We start from the raw sequence: 18,321 nt of genomic DNA, 5'->3' as shown, positions 1-18,321 counted from the left end.
TACTGAAAGGTTGTGGAGCAAATTCGTGTGTTGCGGAGCAAAATGGGAACGGAAAAGAAAGAGAGTGGAGCGTAATGAAAGGTAGCGGCGCGAATGGGAGCAGAGAGAAATGGGAGGTAAGCAAAGAGAGAGAAGAGATATGAAAGGTTGTGGCACAAATGGGAGTGGCGCAGAGTGAAATGGGAGCTGAAAAAAAGGGACTGGAGAGAACAGAAATTATGTGGCGCACATACGAGAGGAGTGGTGTGAAAATGGAGCGGAAACAAAGGGAGTGGAGAGAACTGAAAGTTTGACGCTCAAATGGGAGCAAAGCGGAGCGAAATGGGAGCGAAAATAAAGGGACTGGAGAGAACAGAACTGTTGCGGCGCAAATAGGAGCGGAGTGGAGCGAAATGTGAGCAGAGGAAAAGGGAGTGAAGCAGAGTGAAATGTCTGGCACAAATGGGAGCCGAATGGGAGGGGACAGAAGAAAAAGTTTGCGGCGCATATGAGAGCAGAGCGAAATTGGAACGGAAACAAAAGGAGAGATGATAACTGAAAGATTGCAGTGCAAATGGGAACAAAACGGAGTGAAACGGTAGCAAAAACAATCAGAGAGGAGAGTACTCAAAGGTTATGGCGCAAATGGGAGCGGTGCGGAGTGAAATGGGAACGGAACATAATAGAGAGGAGAGAACTAAAACGTTGTGGCGCAAATACGAGCCGAGCGAAATGGGAGTGGAATCAAATGGAGAGGAAAGTACTGAAAGGTTGTGGCGCAAATGGGAGCGGCGCAGAGCGAAATGGGAGCTGAAATAGGGGACTGGAGAGAACAAAAATGATGAGGCGCAAATACGAGCGGAGCCGAATGAAATGTTAGTGCAGAGAACGGAAAGGTTGCCATGCAAAAAGGAGCGGAGTTGTATGAAATAGGAGTGGAAAAAAGGGGAGAGGAGAGAACTGAAAGTTTGCAGCACAAATGGGAGCAAAGAAAAGTGAAATGGGTGCGGAAACAAAGGGAGAGGAGAGAAAAGAAAGGCTGGGGCAAAAATGAAAACAGAGTGGAGTGAAATGGGAGCGGAAAGAACGGGAGTGGAGAGAACTGAAATGTTGCCGCGCAAACAGGAGCGGAGCACAGTGAAATGGGAGATGAAATATAGGGGCTTGAGAGAACAAAAATGTTGCGTGCAAATATAAGCGGAGTGGAGCGAAATGGGGGCGTGTCACAGGTTTGCAGGACAGTTATACCCGGTACTGTGACAATTGAGGCAGGGAAACCACGGGCCCACACCCCGGGGAAGGGGAAAGGGGAAAGGGAAAAAGGAGAAGGGAGATGGGCCTAGGAACAAAACAGCCGCAACGATCTGAGGAGGAAAGCTAATTTACTAAATAAGATATCAGAAAGGAAAATAACACAATATAAGATAATATAATTGGAATTGAGTCAAACTGATCAAATAAAATGAGCAAGAGAGAGAGTGTCCGATTAAACCGAAGGCCTTACGCTAACGCTGAAGGCGGACGGCTGCAACAAACACCCACTGCCGAGCTCGGTCCCGAAGGGAAGAGAGAGTCCCGTGACCGCAGACAGTTTTTATCTTTCCCTCTGGGCGGAAATATGTAAAAATGCAAAGCCTCGCAAAGTCATCTGGGGAATGCAGTTCTTCTTCTCTTCTGAGACAGGTACACCCAGAACTATCGAAGATCCACAAAGCTGGAGCATTAACTGTTTAACTCCAAATACTCCACATGATGTTATGATGTGGAATATTAATAATACAACAACAATCATAGAGCCATAACTTGCCACCACTTATTCAACATCATTACATCATGCTTAATATATATATATACATAAAAACAAAGTGATTAACAATCATTAAATACAAACACATACAACATACATATATACATATATACATATATACATATATACATAGTAATAGAATTACTGAGGGCGCTCTCCCCACATCAAATTCCCTTGTGGTACACACTGAACATCCCCATTCTTCTGCATCACCCACCAGGTAGACCCAGGTCCCTGAGCAAAAACAGTTCCACAGAGAGGTTTGCCCTATCCAGAAGCTGGAAGAACCCAAACCGCTTTTCCCAACATGTTCTTCACCTGTACTACAGGGACCTTATCTCCCTCTACAGTAGGTAGAGAGCTGGATTGGGCAGGACCATCGCGATTGATGGATCCTCTGGTGTTGACCAACCAGGTGGCTTCTGACAAATTCTTCTCCCAGTGCTTAAATGTTCCACCACCCATTGCTTTCAACATTGTTTTTAACAACCCATTGTACCTTTTATTTTACCAGAAGCTGGTGCGTGATTGGGGATATGATAAATCCACTCGATGCCATGATCTTTGGGCGGTAGCATGGGGTACTGCATATGTTTCAAGCCACCCAGTAGTTGCCTCTACCATGGTGAGCACATAACGCTTACCACTGCGAGATCGTGGCAAGGTGATATAATCAACCTGCCATGCCTCCCCATATTTATACTTTTGCCATCGCCCTTCTTCCCAAAGAGGTTTCATCCTCTTGGCCTGTTTAATTGTGGCACATGTGTCACAGTCATGGATAACCTGTGCAATAACATCCATAGTTAAGTCCACCCCTCGGTCTCTAGCCCATGTATATGTTGCATCTCTTCCTTGATGGCCCGAGGTCTCATGGGCCCACCGAGCTAGAAATAATTCACTTTTTTGTTGCCAGTCCAAGTCTACTTGAGCCACCTTAACTTTGGCAGCTCGATCTACCTGATGGTTATTTTGCTGCTCTTCAGTTGCCCGGCTCTTAGGAACATGAGCATCTACATGGCGCACCTTTACAACCCTATTCTTTATTCGGGCAGCAGTGTTTTTCCACAGTTCAGCACCCCAAATAGGTTTACCTCTCCATTGCCAACTATGTTGTTCCCACTGCTGTAACCACCCCCATAAAGCATTTGCCACCATCCATGAGTCAGTGTAAAGATAAAGCACAGGCCACCTCTCTCGTTCAGCAATATCTAAGGCCAGCTGGACAGTCTTTACCTCTGCAAATTGACTTGATTCTCCTTCTCCTTCACTGGCCACTGCAACTTGTCGTGTGGGGCTCCACACAGCAGATTTCCATCTGCGGTGCTTACCCACAATGCGGCACGATCCATCTGTGAACAGGGCGTATCTCATTTCATTGTCTGGTAGTTCATTATATGGTGGGGCTTCTTTAGCACGTGACACCTCCTCAGCTGGCGTTGTTCCAAACGTTTTACCTTCAGGCCAGTCCATGATCACCTCCAGGATTCCTGGACGGTTGAGGTTCCCCATCCGAGCTCGCTGTGTAATCAGTGCAGTCCACTTACTCCAAGTGGCATCAGTAGCATGATGGGTAGAGGGCGCTGTTCCTTTGAACATCCAGCTCAGAACTGGCAGTCGAGGTGCCAGGAGGAGCTGCGTTTCAGTATCGATTACTTCGGAAGCAGCTCGAACCCCCTCGTACGTGGCTAAGATCTCCTTCTCAGTTGGAGTGTAGCGCTCCTCAGACCCCCTGTACGCCCGACTCCAGAATCCAAGGGGTCGGCCTCGGGTCTCTCCAGGAGCTCTTTGCCACAAACTCCAAGTGGGACCTTCCATTCTAGCAGCAGTGTAGAGGATGTTCTTTACATCCTGTCCCGTCCGCACTGGCCCCAGGGCCACGGCACGGGCTATCTTCTGCTTAATTTGCTCAAAAGGCTGCTGTTGCTCAGGGCTCCACACAAAATCATTCTTCTTCCGCGTCACCCGATAGAGAGGGCTCACAATGGGACTGTAGTTTGGAACATGCATTCTCCAAAAGCCCACTACACCCAGAAAAGCTTGGGTTTCTGTCTTACTGGTGGGTGGAGACATGGCAGTAATTTTGTCAATCGCATCTGTTGGGATGTGACGACGTCCATCTTGCCACTTTATACCTAGGAACTGAATTTCCTGTGCAGGCCCTTTCACTTTGCTTCGCTTGATAGCAAAGCCAGCTTGTAGGAGAATTTGGATAATCTGCTCTCCTTTCTCCAAGACTTCCTCTGCTGTATTGCCCCATACAACAATGTCATCAATGTATTGCATATGCTCAGGAGCACCACCCTGCTCCAATGAAGTTTGAATCAACCCATGGCAAATGGTTGGGCTGTGTTTCCACCCCTGGGGCAAACGGTTCCAGGTGTACTGGACGCCTCTTCAGGTGCAGGCAAACTGTGGCCTGCATTCTGTGGCAAAGGAATTGAAAAGAAGGCATTAGCAATGTCAGTGGTGGCATACTACCTGGCTGCTTTTGACTCCAGTTCGTACTTGAGTTGTAGCATGACCGGCACAGCAGCACTCAGTGGGGGTGTGACTTCATTCAGGCCACAGTAATCTACCGTCAGCCTCCACTCTCCACTGGCTCTACGCACCGGCCATATGGGCCTGTTAAAAGGTGAGTGAGTTTTGCTGATCACTCCCTGTCTCTCTAGCTGACGGATCAAGTTATGAATGCGGAGCAAGGAATCCCTGTTGGTGCGGTACTGCCGTCTGTGGACTGTTTTTGTAGCAATTGGCACCTGTTGCTCCTCCACTTGGAGCAACCCCACAACAGACGGATCTTCTGACAGGCCAGGTAAAACAGACAGCTGCTGAATGTTGTCTGTGTCCACAGCAGGTATTCCAAAATCACATCGGTACCCCTTGGGATCCTTAAAGTGCCCCCTTCTGAGATAGTCTATACCGAGTATGCATGGAGTCCCCTGTCCGGTCACTATAGGATGCTTCTGCCAGGTTTTACCGGTGAGGCTTATTTCTGCCTCCAACACTGACAATTCCTTAGAGCCCCCAGTCACTCCAGAGATATGGATCAGTTCTGTCCCTTTATAACTCGAAGGCATTAGAATACACTGTGCACCAGTATCCACCAGTGCCTCATATTTTTGTGGTTCTGATGTGCCAGGCCACCGAATCCACACAGTCCAATACACTCTATTATCCCTCTCCCTCTTGTGGCTGAGGGCAGGGCCCCTATATTGGTTACCTGTAGTGACAGGAACAACTTCACTGGTAGTTGGTTTCTCTAACACGTCTTCCATCTGTCCTTCTAACCTTTATATGGTTGAAATGGAAGCGTGTGATGGTGGAAATCTTTGTTCAAAGTTTTGAAGTGTAAGAATCAGTTCAAAAACTGGGGGTTTTCTGTCTTGGTCCTCATATCTGTTGAACGTTGTCACTAGTGTACCGGCATACCTTTCTGGTGCTGTTTTTGAAAACTTATGACATATTTCGGGTGTACTCCATACTTTCTCTGGATCATGGTCCCGATCTTCAGGATCAAACGTGGGATCATACAGCATTTCCGCCACAGGTGTTTCTCTCAAATACTGGATGCCTTCCTCAATAGTTTTCCATCTTTTCACTTTAGGTGCCAGGTCACTCTTGTAGGGATATCTTTCCCTCACAGCTACTAACATTCGTTGCCAGAGGCTGCAGATTCCATCCATATACCTGCTGATTCCTCTGTCGACAGCTGGGTCACAGGCAATGTTTCCTAGTTGGCGAGCTTCATTACTGTCGAGGGACACGCTGTTGGCCCCGTTGTCCCAACACCGAAGCAACCAAGTGACAATACTCTCATCCGGACATCGAACAAACGCCTTTCTTGAGCCTTGGATCTCAGACATTTTAATGGGTCGACAAAACGTGGTAATTTTGACTCTCTCATCATCCTCATCATCACTATGTCCATGCCTCTCACTTTTCTTTGTTGCCTTCCTTGGTGGTGGTGGTGTTGAGGACCCCCCCTCGCCTGGATCTTCCTCTTCTTTCGCCACCTCTTCTTTGTGGTCTAGGCATGAGGACACACGTTTCCATTTCTGGCCTTCCACCGGGGCAAACGACTTTGATACCGGTGCTTTCTCTTGCTGGTTAGATGTGCCTGAGAGGTTTTCCTCTTTGGTCTGAGACTCAGTTTGGACACTCTCTCTCTCTCTCTCTCCCGAACAGTATATATGCCTCGGTAAGCATAAGCCAAGCCCCAGATAAGCTGTTCCACCTCAGATCTTTCTGAGCCAAAACACCCATTACTCAGATACAGGCCTAGCTCCTCAGGATCGTGCAAGTGCTCAGGAGTAAAATCCCATGGCACCGGGGGTCCCCATGCTTCTAATTTCTTTCCTAAAACTCTCCACTTTCCCTGCCATTCAGCATTCTCTGTTTCTGGGAAAAGCTTTCTCCATGCGATGTAATATCCTATTACAGAGAGTACATTCAGGAGGACTGATGTCGCAATCGTTAACATAGTCCCTAAGCTGTAATCTTGAAAATTCATAAGGAACTGAGAGAAGAACCTGGACACCCATTCAAACATTGTTTGGTTTGTTAACATGGTATCATTTGTTTCATTAGCCGGGGTGCCCAGGTATCTGGTAGATGCCACCATCACTGCTTTTAGTTTGTCATATAGGGACCAGGCTCCATAGATCAGACTGACAAGCTTAACCAAGTTCCAGTACGTTTTGAGCATTAAAAGGGAAAAAGCAATGAAATACAATCCCTGTAAGGGCAGTTTTAACAGAAACAGTAAAAACATTTTTTTTCTTTTACTCAAACAAGCCGGCAGCACCCGAAAAGTTTACAAATATCCCTGAAGAACTGGAAGTACGCCTGGACTTCAAGGTCGTGTTTTGCCGTACAGGACCTGCAGTACAGATAAGCTTCCTAACAAAAGACAGAGATTCACTCTAAAAGTATGTCTCTGCCCGGCAAAGGTAGCTAGTCGTACCCCATGTTGGGCGCCAAAATTGTCAGCGGTTTCCGGGACAGTTTGACCCGGTACCATGACAATTGAGGCAGGGGACCCACGGGCCCACACCCCGGGGAAAGGGAAGGGGGAAAATGGAAAAAGGAGAAGGGAGATGGGCCTAGGAACAAAACAGCGGCAACGATCTGAGGAGGAAAGCTAATTTACTAAATAAGATATCAGAAAGGAAAATAACACAATACAATATAATATAATTGGAATTGAGGCAAATGGATCAAATAAAATGAGCAAGAGAGAGAGTGTCCAATAAACCGAAGGCCTTACGCTAACGCTGAAGGCGGATGTCTGCAACAAACACCCACTGCCGAGCTCGGTCCCGAAGGGAAGAGAGAGTCCCGTGACCGCAGACAATTTTTATTTTTCCCTCTGGACGGAAATATGTAAAAATGCAAAGCAATGCAAAGTCCTCTGGGGAATGTGGTTCTCTTCTGAGACAGGTACACTCAGAACTATCGACGATACTCAGAGCTGGAGCATTAACTTCTAAACTCCCAATACACGTCATGATGTTATGATGTGGAATATCAACAATACAACAAAAATCACAAAACCGTAACACCGCTCCACTCCCATTTCCACCGCAGCCTTTCAGTTCTCTCCACTCCTTGTTTTTCTGCTCCCATTTCGCTCCCATCCACTCCCATTTGCACGGCAATCTTTCAATAAATGGAGTTCTCTCCATTTATTTCGTTTCCGCTAACATTTTGCTCCGCTCCACTCCCATTTTCAGTGCAACTTTTCAGTTCTCTCCACTCCCGTTTTTTCCGCTCTAATTCCATTTGTACCGCAACCATTCAGTTCTATCCACTCCATTTGTTTCTTCTCCTATTTTTCTCCGCTCCCATTTTCGCCGCAACATTTCAGTTCTCTACACTCCCATTTCCCTCTACTCAACTCTCATTTGCGACGCAAACTTTCAGTCAAATCCACTCCCATTCATTTCTGCTCCAGTTTCACTCCTCTCCCATTTGCACCGCAACTTTTCATATCTCTCCACTCCCTTAGTTTCCCCTCTCATTCTGCTCCAATCCGCATCCATTTTCGCTGCAACCTTTCAGTTCAATCCACTGACTTTATTTCCATTCCACCCCCAATTTGCACTGCAACCATTCATTTCTGCCCACTCCCTTTCTTTCCAAAACCATTTCGCTCCGCTTCAGTCCCATTTGCACCACAACCTTTCATTTCTTTCCACTCCCTTTGTTTCTGCTCCCATTTCACTCTGCTTCACTCCCATTTGAACCGCAACCTTTCAGTTCTCTCCACTCCCTTTGTTTCCACTCACATTTCTCTCTGCTCCGCTCTAAATTCCGATGCAACGTTATAGTTCTCTCCACTCCTTTTGGTTCAGCTCCCATTTTGCTCCACTCCCATTTGCGCTGCAATCTTTCAGTTCCCTACAGTCCCATTTCACTTTACTCCGCTTCCATTTACACCGCAACATATCAGTTCTCTACTCTCCCTTTGTTTCCACTCCCATTTCACTTAGCTCCGCTCCCACTTGAGCCGTAACCTTTCAGTTTTCTCCACTCCCTTTGATTCCACTCCCATTTCACTCTGCTGCATTCCCATTTGAGCCGCAACCTTTCAGTTCTCTGTACTCCCTTTGTTTTTGCTCCCATTTTGCTCCACTCCACTCCTATTTGCGCCTCAACATTTCTGTTCTCTCCAGTCCTTTTGTTTCAGCTCCAATTCCATTCGGCACTGCTCCCATTTGTGCCGCAACATTTCAATTCTCTCCTATCCCTTTGTTTCCTCTCCCATTTTGCTCCGCTTCTCTCCCATTTGCACCGCAATCTTTCAGTTCTCTCCATTCCTTTTGTTTCCGCTCCCATTTTTCTCCGCTCCGCTCCCATTTTCATTGCAACCTTTCAGTTCTCTCCACTCCCTTTTTCTCCGCTCTAATCTCATTTGCGCCGCAATCATTCAGTTCTTTTCTGTCCCGATGTTTTCGATCCCATTTCGTTCCACTTTGCTCTCATTTGCACTGCAGCCTTTCAGTTCTCTACACTCCCATTTCCCTCTTCTCCACTCCCATTTGCACCGCAACCTTTCATTACTTTCTACTCCCTTAGTTTCTGCTCCCATTTCGCTCCGCTTCGCTCCCATTTGAACCGCAACCTTTCAGTTCTCTTCACTCCCTTTGTTTCCACTCACATTTCGCTCCGCTCCGCCCTCATTTCCGATACAACCTTACAGTTTTCTCCACTTATTTTAGTTCCTCTATCATTTCGCTCTGCTCCCATTTGCGCTGCAACTTTTCAGTTCCCTACAGTCCCATTTCACTTTGCTCTGCTCCCATTTACACCGCAACATATCAGTTCTTCGCTCTGCCATTTTGCACCACTTCTCTACCATTTGCACCACAGCCTTTCAGTTCTCTCCACTCCTTCTTTTTCTGCTCCCGTTTCACTCCACTACATTCCCATTTGCACCGCAATCTTTCAGTTCTCACGTCTCCCTTTGTTTTCACTCCCATTTCGCTTAGCTCCGCTCCCATTTGTGCCGCAACATTTCAGTTGTCTGCACTCCCATTTCGCTCTGCGTTGATCCCACTTGGGCTGCAACCTTTCAGTCCTCTCCACTCCCTTTGTTTCCACTCCCATTTTGCTCTACTCCACTCTCATTCGAGCTGCAACCTTTCAGTTCTCTCAACTCTCTTTTTTTTTGCTCCCATTTTGGTCCACAGCAATCTTATTTGCATCGCAACATTTCTGTTCTCTCCAGTCCCTTTGTTTCCGCTCCATTTTCGCTTTTCTCCCACTTACACCGCAACCTTTCAGTGCTCTCCACTCCCTTTGTTTCTGCTCCCATTTTGCTTCGCTTCCTGTTACACTGCAAACATTCAGTTCTATCCACTCTCTTTGCTTCCACAACTATTTCGCTCCGATATGCTCCCATTTGCGATGCAACTTTTTAGTTCTCTCCAATCCATTTCTTTCCTCTCCCATTTCTCTCCACTCCCATTTCGCTTTGCTCCAATGCCATTTCCAACGCAACATATCAGTTCTCTTCACTGCCATTTTGCTCCACTTTGTTCCCATTTTAACAGCAGCCTTTCAGCCTTACTCTCCACTGCTTGTTTTTCTACTCGCATTTCGCTCCACTACACTCCCAGTTGCACCACTATCTTCCAGTTCTGTCCATTTATTTTGTTTCCGCTCCCATTTTGCTCCGCTCCGCTCCCATTTTCACTGCAACCTTTCAGTTCTCTCCACTCCCTTTTTCTCCTCTCTAATCCCATTTGCGCTGCAATCATTCAGTTCTTTACTCTCCCGTTGTTTCCGATTCCATTTCGTTCCACTCCGTTCTCATTTACGCTGCAAACTTTCAGTTCAATCCACTCCCTTTGTTTCTGCTCCAATTTCGCTCCACTTTGCTCCCATTAGCACCACAAACTTACAGTTCTCTCCACTCCCTTTGTTTCTACTCACTTTTCGCTCCGCTCTGCTCCCATTTTTGATGCAACCTTACATTTCTCTCCCCTACATTTGGTTCTGTACTCATTTATCTCTGCTCCCATTTGTGCCGCAAACTTTCTGTTCTCTCCACTCCCTTTGTTTCTTCTCCCATTTTACTCTGCTCCCATTTGCACCACAACCTTTAACTTTTATCCTCTCTATTTGATTTCGCTCCACTCCCATTTGAACCGCAAACATTTAGTTCAATCCACTCCCTTTCTTTCCACAACCATTTCGCTCCGATCAGCTCCCATTTGCAATGCAACCTTTCACTTCTCTCCACTCCAAATGTTAGCTTGCCATTTCGCTCCACTCCCATTTGTGCCGCAAACTTTCAGTTCAATCCACTCCCTTTTGTTTCCGCTCCAATTTCACTCCTCTCCCATTTGCACTGCAACCTTACAGTTCTCTCCACTCCTTTTGTTTCCACTCCCATTTCGCTCCGATCTGCTCTCATTTGTGCTGCAAGTTTTAAGTTCTCTCCACTCACTTTATTTATCCACACCCATTTGCATGGCAACCTTTCATTTCTGTCCACTTCGTTTCTTTCCACAACCATTTCGCTCTTCTTTGCTCTAATTGCACTGCAACCTTACAGTTCTCTCCCCACCATTTGGTTCTGCACCCATTTTTCTTTGCTCCCATTTGTGCCGCAACCTTTCCATTCTCTCCTCTTTCGTTGTTTCCACTCCCATTTCACTGCGTTCCACTCCTATTTGTGCCTCATTTCTGTTCTCTCCAGTCCTTATTTTTCAGCTCCCATTTCATTCTGAAACACTCCCATTTGCACCGCAACCTTATCCTTGTCCCCACTCCCTTAGATTCTGCTCACATTTCCCTCCGCTCACATTTGCACTGCAACATATCAATTCCTTCCTATCCCTATGTTTCCGCTCCCATTTTGCTCTGCTTCGATGCCATTTCCACCACAACCTTTCAGTTCTCTCCATTCCCTTTCTTTCCATGACCATTTCGCTCCTCTCTGCTTAGATTTGAGATGCAACCTTACAGTTCTCTCAACTCCATTTGGTTCCATTTTTCTCTGCTACCATTTCTCTGCATTCCCATTTCTCTCTGCGCTGCTCCTTTTTGCACCGCAGTCTTTCATTTCTCTCCACTCTCCTTTCACTCTCTTTTGCGCCGGAACATTATAGTTCCCTCCACTCCCATTGTTTCCGCTCCCATTTCGCTCCACTCCGCTCCCATTTGCTTCGCAGTTCTTCAGTTCTCTCCACTCCCTTTGTTTCCACACCTATTTCGCTTCACTCTGCTCGCCTTCACGCCACAACATTTCTGCTCTCTCCACTCCCTTTCTTTCCATTACATTTCGCTACGCACAACTCCCATTTGTGCCACAATCTTTCAGTACTCTCCTCTCCCTTTTCTTCCATTCCAATTTCACTCTGCTCCCTTTTGCGCCAGAACATTTCACTTCCCTCCATTCCCTTCGTTTCTGCTACCATTTTGCTCTGCTTTCATTTGCGCCGCAAACTTTCGTTTCTCTCCACTCCCTTTGTTTCTGCTTCTGTTTTGCTCCACTCTGCTCCTACTTGCACCGTTACATTTCTGTGCTCTCCAGTATCTTTGTTTCTGCTCCCATTTTGTTCTTTTCCACTCACATTTGTGCTGCAACCTTTCAGTTATCTCCACTCCCTTTCTTTCCACTCCCATTTTTCTTAGCTTTGCTCGCATTTGTGCCACAACCTTTCAGTATTCTCCATTCCTTTCTTTTCAGCACCCATTTTGCTCTGCTCTTATTTTTGCTGCAACCTTTCATTGCTCTCCTCTCTTTGTTTCCGCTCCTATTTCGCTCCACTCCACTCCTGTTTGCAGCGCTACATTTCTGTTCTCTGCAGTCCCTTTGTTTCCGCTCCCATTTCGTTCAGCTCCTCTCCAATTTTCTCTGCAACCGTTCTGTTCTCTCCTCTCCCTTTCTTTCCGCTCCCAATTTGCTCTGCTCTGCTCCCATTTGTGCCACAACCTTTCAGTACTCTCCATTACTTTCTTTTCTGCTCCCATTTTCCTCTGCTCCCATTTTCACAGCAACCTTTCATTTCCATCCTCTCTTTTTTTTTCAGCTCCTATTTCGCTCCTCTCCGCTCCTATTTGCAATGCTACATTTCTGTTCTCTCCAGTCTCTTTGTTTCCACACCCATTTCACTCCGCTCCGCTCCCATTTGCTTCGCAGTTCATTTCTCTCCTCTCCCTTTATTTTCCGCTTTAATTCCACTCCAATCCCATTTGCACCGCAATCTTTCACTTCACTCCCATTTTGCACTGCTCCCACTCTCAGAAATATTTCACTTCCCTCCACACCCATTTTTCCCATGCTCCCATTCTCACCAAAATATTTCACTTCTCTCCAACACCTTTATTTCTGCTCCCACTTCGCATCACTCCGCTCCTATTTGCGCCACAACCTTTCAGTTCTCTCCTCCCTATTTTTTCCGCAGCCATTTTGCTCTGCTCCCATTTGTACCACAACCTTTCATTACTCTCCACTCCCTTTGTTTTCGCACCTATTTCACTTTACTCAGCTCCTATTGTGCTGCAACATTTCTGTTCTCTACAGTCCTTTTGTTTCCGCTCCCATTTCGTTCAGCTCCCCTCCAATTTGTGCTGCAGTTTTTCAGTTCTCTCCACTCACTTTCTTTCTGCACCCATTTTGCTCCGCCCCGCTCCCATTTCTGCCACAACCTTTCAGTACTTTCCATTCCTTTCGTTTCCGCTCCCATTTTGCTCTGCTCCCATTTGAGCTGCAACCTTTCAGTTCTCTCCACTCCCTTTCTTTCTTCTCTCATTTCCCTCTTCTTTGCTCCCATTTGCGCCAAAACCATTCAGTACACTCCAATGTGATTGTTTCCTCTACCATTTCACTTTGTTTTGCTCCCATTTGAGCCGCAACCTTTCAGTTCTCTCCTCTCTTTTTGTTTCCGTTCCAATTTCGCTTCGCCCTTTTTTGCGCTGCAACATTTCACTTCTCTCCACTCCCATTTTGGATTACTAACATTTGCGCCATAACTTTTCATTTTACTCCACTCCAATTGTTTCCGCTCCCATTTCGCTCCACTCCACTACTATTTGCGCCGGAACTTTACTGTTCCTTCCAGGCCCTTTGTTTCCACTCCCTTTTTGCTCCGCTCAGCTCCAATTTGCTTCACAGCCATTCAGTTCTCTCCACTCCCTTTCTTTCCGTTCCAATTTCACTTTGCTCCCATTTGCGTTGCAACCTTCCAGTTCTCTCCGCTCCCATTATTCACTGCTCCCATTCTTGCTGGAACTTTTCACTTTTCTCCACTCGCTTTCTTTTCACTCCCATTTTGCACCACTTCACTCCCATTTGCGCTGCAACGTTTCACTTCTCTGCACTCCTATTTTGGTTTGCTCACATTTGCGCTGCAACCTTTCATTTCTTTCCACTCCCTTTGTTTCCGCACCTATTTTGCTCCACTCCACTCCTATTTGCAGCGCAACATTTCTGTTCACTCCTCTAACTTTGTTTCCGCTCGCAATTCATTCCACTCCGTTCCCATCTGCGCTGCAACCTTTCATTTCTCTCCACTCCCTTTCTTTCCGCACCCATTTCGTTGCACTCTGCTCCTATTTGCACCGCTACATTTCTGTTCCCTCCAGTCCCTTTGTTTCCGCTCCCATTTTGTTCAGCTCCACACCAATTTTCTCTGCAACCTTTCTGTTCGTTGCACTCCCTTTCTTTCCACTCCCAATTTGCTTTGCTCCGCTCCCATTTGTGCCACAACTTTTGGGTACTCTCCATTTCTTTCTTTTACACTCCCATTTCGCTCTGCTCCAATTTGCGTCGCAACCTTTCATTTCTCCCTTCTTAGTTTCTGCTCCTATTTCGCTCCTCTCTGCTCCGCTTGCACCGCTACATTTCTGTTCTCTCCAGTCCCTTTGTTTCAGCTCCACTTTCGTTCTGCCCCACTCCCATTTTTGCTGCAATCTTTCAGTACTCTGTACTCCCATTTTGCACCGCTCCACTCTTATTTGCGCCGCAGCCTTTCATTTCTCTCCACTCCCATTTCACTCCCATTTGTGCCGGAACATTTCAGTTCTCTCCACTCCCTTTGTTTCCGCTCTCATTTTGCTCCATACTGCTAGTATTTGCACTGCAACATTTCTGTTCCTTCTAGTCCCTTTGTTTCCACACCCATTTCACTCCGCTCCGCTCTCATTTGCTTCGCAGTTCTTCAGTTCTCTCCACTCCCTTTGTTTCCACACATAGTTCACTTCCCTCTACTCCCTTTGTTTCTTCTTTTTGCTCCACTTCACTCCTGTTTGCACCGCTACATTTCTGTACTCTCTAGTACCTTAGTTTCTGCATCTGTTTTGTTTTGCTTTGCTCCATTTGCGCTGCAACCTTTCAGTTCTCTCCACTCCTTTTCTTTCCGCTCCCATTTCGCTCCGCTTTGCTCCCATTTGAGCCACAATCCTTCAGTTCTCCCCTCTCCCTTTGTTTCTGCTACCATTTTCCTCTGCTTCCATTTGCGCCACAACCTTTTGATTGTCACCACTCCCTTTGTTTCCGTTTCTTTTTTGCTCCACTCCACTCCCATTTGCACCGCTATGTTTCTGTACACTCCAATCCCTTTGTTTCAGCTTCCATTTTGTTCAGCTCTGCATCTATTTGCCCGGCAACCTTTCAGTTCTCTCCACTCCCATTTGGTTCTGCTCTGCTTTAATTTGCTCTGCAACTTTTCAATTGTTTCCACTCACATTTCGCTCCGCTCCTCTCTCATTTCCGATGCAACCTTACAGTTCTCTCCACTTTTTTTGGTTCCACTCCCATTTCGCTCTGCTCCCATTTACGCTGGAACATTTCACTTCTCTCCACTCCTTTTTTTTCCGAACATATTTTGCTTCACTCTGCTCCTATTTCAACTGCAACAATTCTGTTCTCCCCTCTCCCTTAGTTTCCGCTCCCATGTCAGTCCACTTACCTCCCGTGTGCTTCACAGCCCTTCAGTTATTTCCACTCCCTTCGTTTACGCTCCCATTTCGCTCTGCTCCGCTGCTATTAGTGTCGCAACATTTCTGTTCTCTCCACTCCCTTTCTTTCCACTCCCATTTCCCTCCGCTCCGCTCCCATTTGTGCCACAACCTTTCAGTAAACTCCATTACTTTAATTTCCGCTCCCATTTCACTCTGCTCCCATTTGCACGGCAACCTTGTAGCTTTCTCCACTCCCATTTCGTTCCACTCTTCTCCAATTTGCTCTGCATCTTTTCAGTTCTCTCCACGTTCTTTATTTCCGCTCCCATTTTGCTCCGCTCCGCTCCCATTTGTGCCACAACCTTTTATTACTCTCCATTCCTTTCAGTTCCGCTCACATTTCCATCTGCTCCCATTTGCGCCACAACCTTTCATTTCTCTCCACTCCCTTCGTTTCCACACCAATTTCGCTCCCTATCCGCTCCCCCTTGGGACACAACCTTTCAGTACTCTCCAATCCTTCCATTTCCGGTCATATTTCACTCTGTTTTGCTCCCATTTGTGCCGCAACCTTTCAGTTCTCTCCACTCCTTTTCTTTCCTCTCCCATTTCGCTCTGCTTTCATTTGCGCCGCAACCTTTTGATTCTCCTCACTCCCTTTGTTTCCGCTTCTATTTTGTTCCACTCCTCTCCTATTTGCACCGCTACATTTCTGTACTCTCCAGTCCTTTTTTTTCTGCTCCCATTTCGTTCAGCTCTGCTTCAATTTGCTCTGCAACTTTTCAGTTCTTTCTACTCACTTTCTTTCCGCTCCCAATTTTCTCTGCTCCGCTCCCACTTGTGCCAAAACCTTTCAGTTCTCTCCATTCCTTTCCTTTCCCCTCCCATTTCGCTCTGCTACGATTTGCACTGCAACATTTCATTTCTTTCCTCTCTTTTTTTTTCAGCTCCTATTTCACTCCACTCCGCTCCTATTTGCACTGCTACTTTTCTCTTGTCTCCAGTCCCTTTGTTTCAGCTTCCATTTCGTTCCGCTCTCCTCCAATTTGTGCTGCAAAATTTCAGTTTTCTGCACTCCCATTTCGCTCTGCACTTCTCCTATTTACGCCGCAGCCTTTCACTTCTCTCCACTCCCATTTCACTCCCATTTGTGATGGAACATTTCAGTTCTCTCCACTCCCTTTGTTTCCGCTCCCATTTCGCTCCACTCTGCTAGTATTTACACCACAACATTTCTGTTCCCTCCAGTTCCTTTCTTTCCACTCCCATTTCACTCCGCTCTGCTCCCATTTTCTTTGCAGCCCTTCATTTCTATCCACTCCCTTTCTTTCCGCTCCAATTTCACTTTGCTCCCGTTTGCACCCCAACCTTCCAGTTCTCTCCACTCCCATTTTGCACTGCTCCCATTCTCGCTTAAACATTTCACTTCTCTACTCTCCTCTTCTTTCCGCTCCCAGTTCTCACCACTCCGCTTGGATTTGCGCCGCAATCTTTCAGTTCTCATACTCCCATTTCGCTCTTCGCCGCTCCCATTTGTGCTGTGGATATCAGGGTCCGAGTGGATTACTCGCAGGCGGGGAGCACCACAGGACTCAATACATGAATGATCAGGCTTCAGTTTATTACCCGGACAGCCTTATTCTTATAGTGTTTAAGACAGGGGCATACAGAGAATAGCACACAATCATTGGCTGAGAGCCTCAGAGAAAGACAACTTTAAGCAGTTCCCAACAATTAATAGCAGTGAGAAACCATCCTGAGGGAGGTAACTCTTGTTATCATCCTAATCCTAAGAAACCCAAACAGGAATGCGTCGTCGGCGGATGTGAAAGGCAGTGCTGGCAGGGCGTCCCCTGTTTCAAAGTGCACTTTTCCTCTCCCACTCGCCACAGACCATGCTTTTACTTTTCTCAAGGTTCACACAGTATAGTTTCCTTTGAGCACCGTATCAGCATGGCCAGTGCATAACACAGAGCACAGGGAACACCTGCTAGCTAAACAGACTAGACTACCAAGGACAGCTTACTCTAAAAATACCTATAGTTAGAATTATCAACAGTCCTGTGAAGCCTTCTTCACTGAAAGCAGGGTGAACAACATAATCACAGAAGTTTCCCATAGACATCTTTGCAACTTGGGTTGCTCAGCTGAAGCAGTACATGTTTGCATTGAGCTGTTTGTCACTTGGCCCAGGAGCATCATGACCTCCTATCAATATCTAATACTTTTCCATGAGTATATAGTCAGTGATGCAGAGCAAACTGTGCTTGTACATATCACCATGACCTCCCTGCTCCTGCAGCCATTTCCCAACACATTTGCACCACAACCTTTCAGTTCTCTCCTCTCCCTTTGTTTCGACTCCCATTTCTCTCTGCTCCCATTTGTGCCAGAACATTTCACTTCTCTCCACTCCCTATGTTTACGCACTTATTTCGTTTCACTCTGCTCCTATTTGCGCCGCAACAGTTTCGTTCTCCTAACTCCCTTCGTTTCTGCTCCCATATCACTCCGCTTAGCTCCCGTGTGCTTCAAAGCCCTTCAGTTCTTTCCAGTCCCTTTGTTTCCGCTCCCATTTCGCTCCGATCCACTCCTATTGGCGCCACAACATTTCTGTTCTCTGTAGTCCCTTTATTTCTGCTCCCATTTTGTTCCGTTCCACTCCCATTTTTGCTGCAACCTTTCAGTTCTCTCCATTCCTTTCATTTCCGCTCCCATTTCGCTCTGCTACGATTTGCACTGCAACCTTTCATTTTTCTCCTCCCTCTTTGTTTCCACTCCTATTTCGCTCCACTTTGCTCCTATTTGCACCACTGCATTTCTGTTCTCTCCAGTCCCTTTGTTTCAGCTTCCATTTCGTTCCGCTCCGCTCCCATTTTTGCTGCAACCTTTCAGTTCTCTGCACTCCCATTTCGCTCCACGCTGCTCCTATTTGCGCCTCAGCCTTTCACTTCTCTCCACTCCAATTTCACTCCCTTTTGTGCCGGAATATTTCAGTTCTCTCCTCACCCTTTGTTTCCGCTCCCATTTCGCTCCACTCCGCTAGTATTTACACCGCAACATTTCTATTCCCTCCAGTCCCTTTGTTTCCACTCCCATTTAACTTCGCTCTGCTCCCA

Source organism: Cyrtonyx montezumae, unplaced genomic scaffold (genome assembly GCF_038088225.1).
Source record: "Cyrtonyx montezumae isolate F1298 unplaced genomic scaffold, pur_monq_1.0 scaffold_28, whole genome shotgun sequence".
Classification (NCBI taxonomy): Eukaryota; Metazoa; Chordata; class Aves; order Galliformes; family Odontophoridae; genus Cyrtonyx; species Cyrtonyx montezumae.
Note: the sequence above shows the minus strand (reverse complement) of the source record.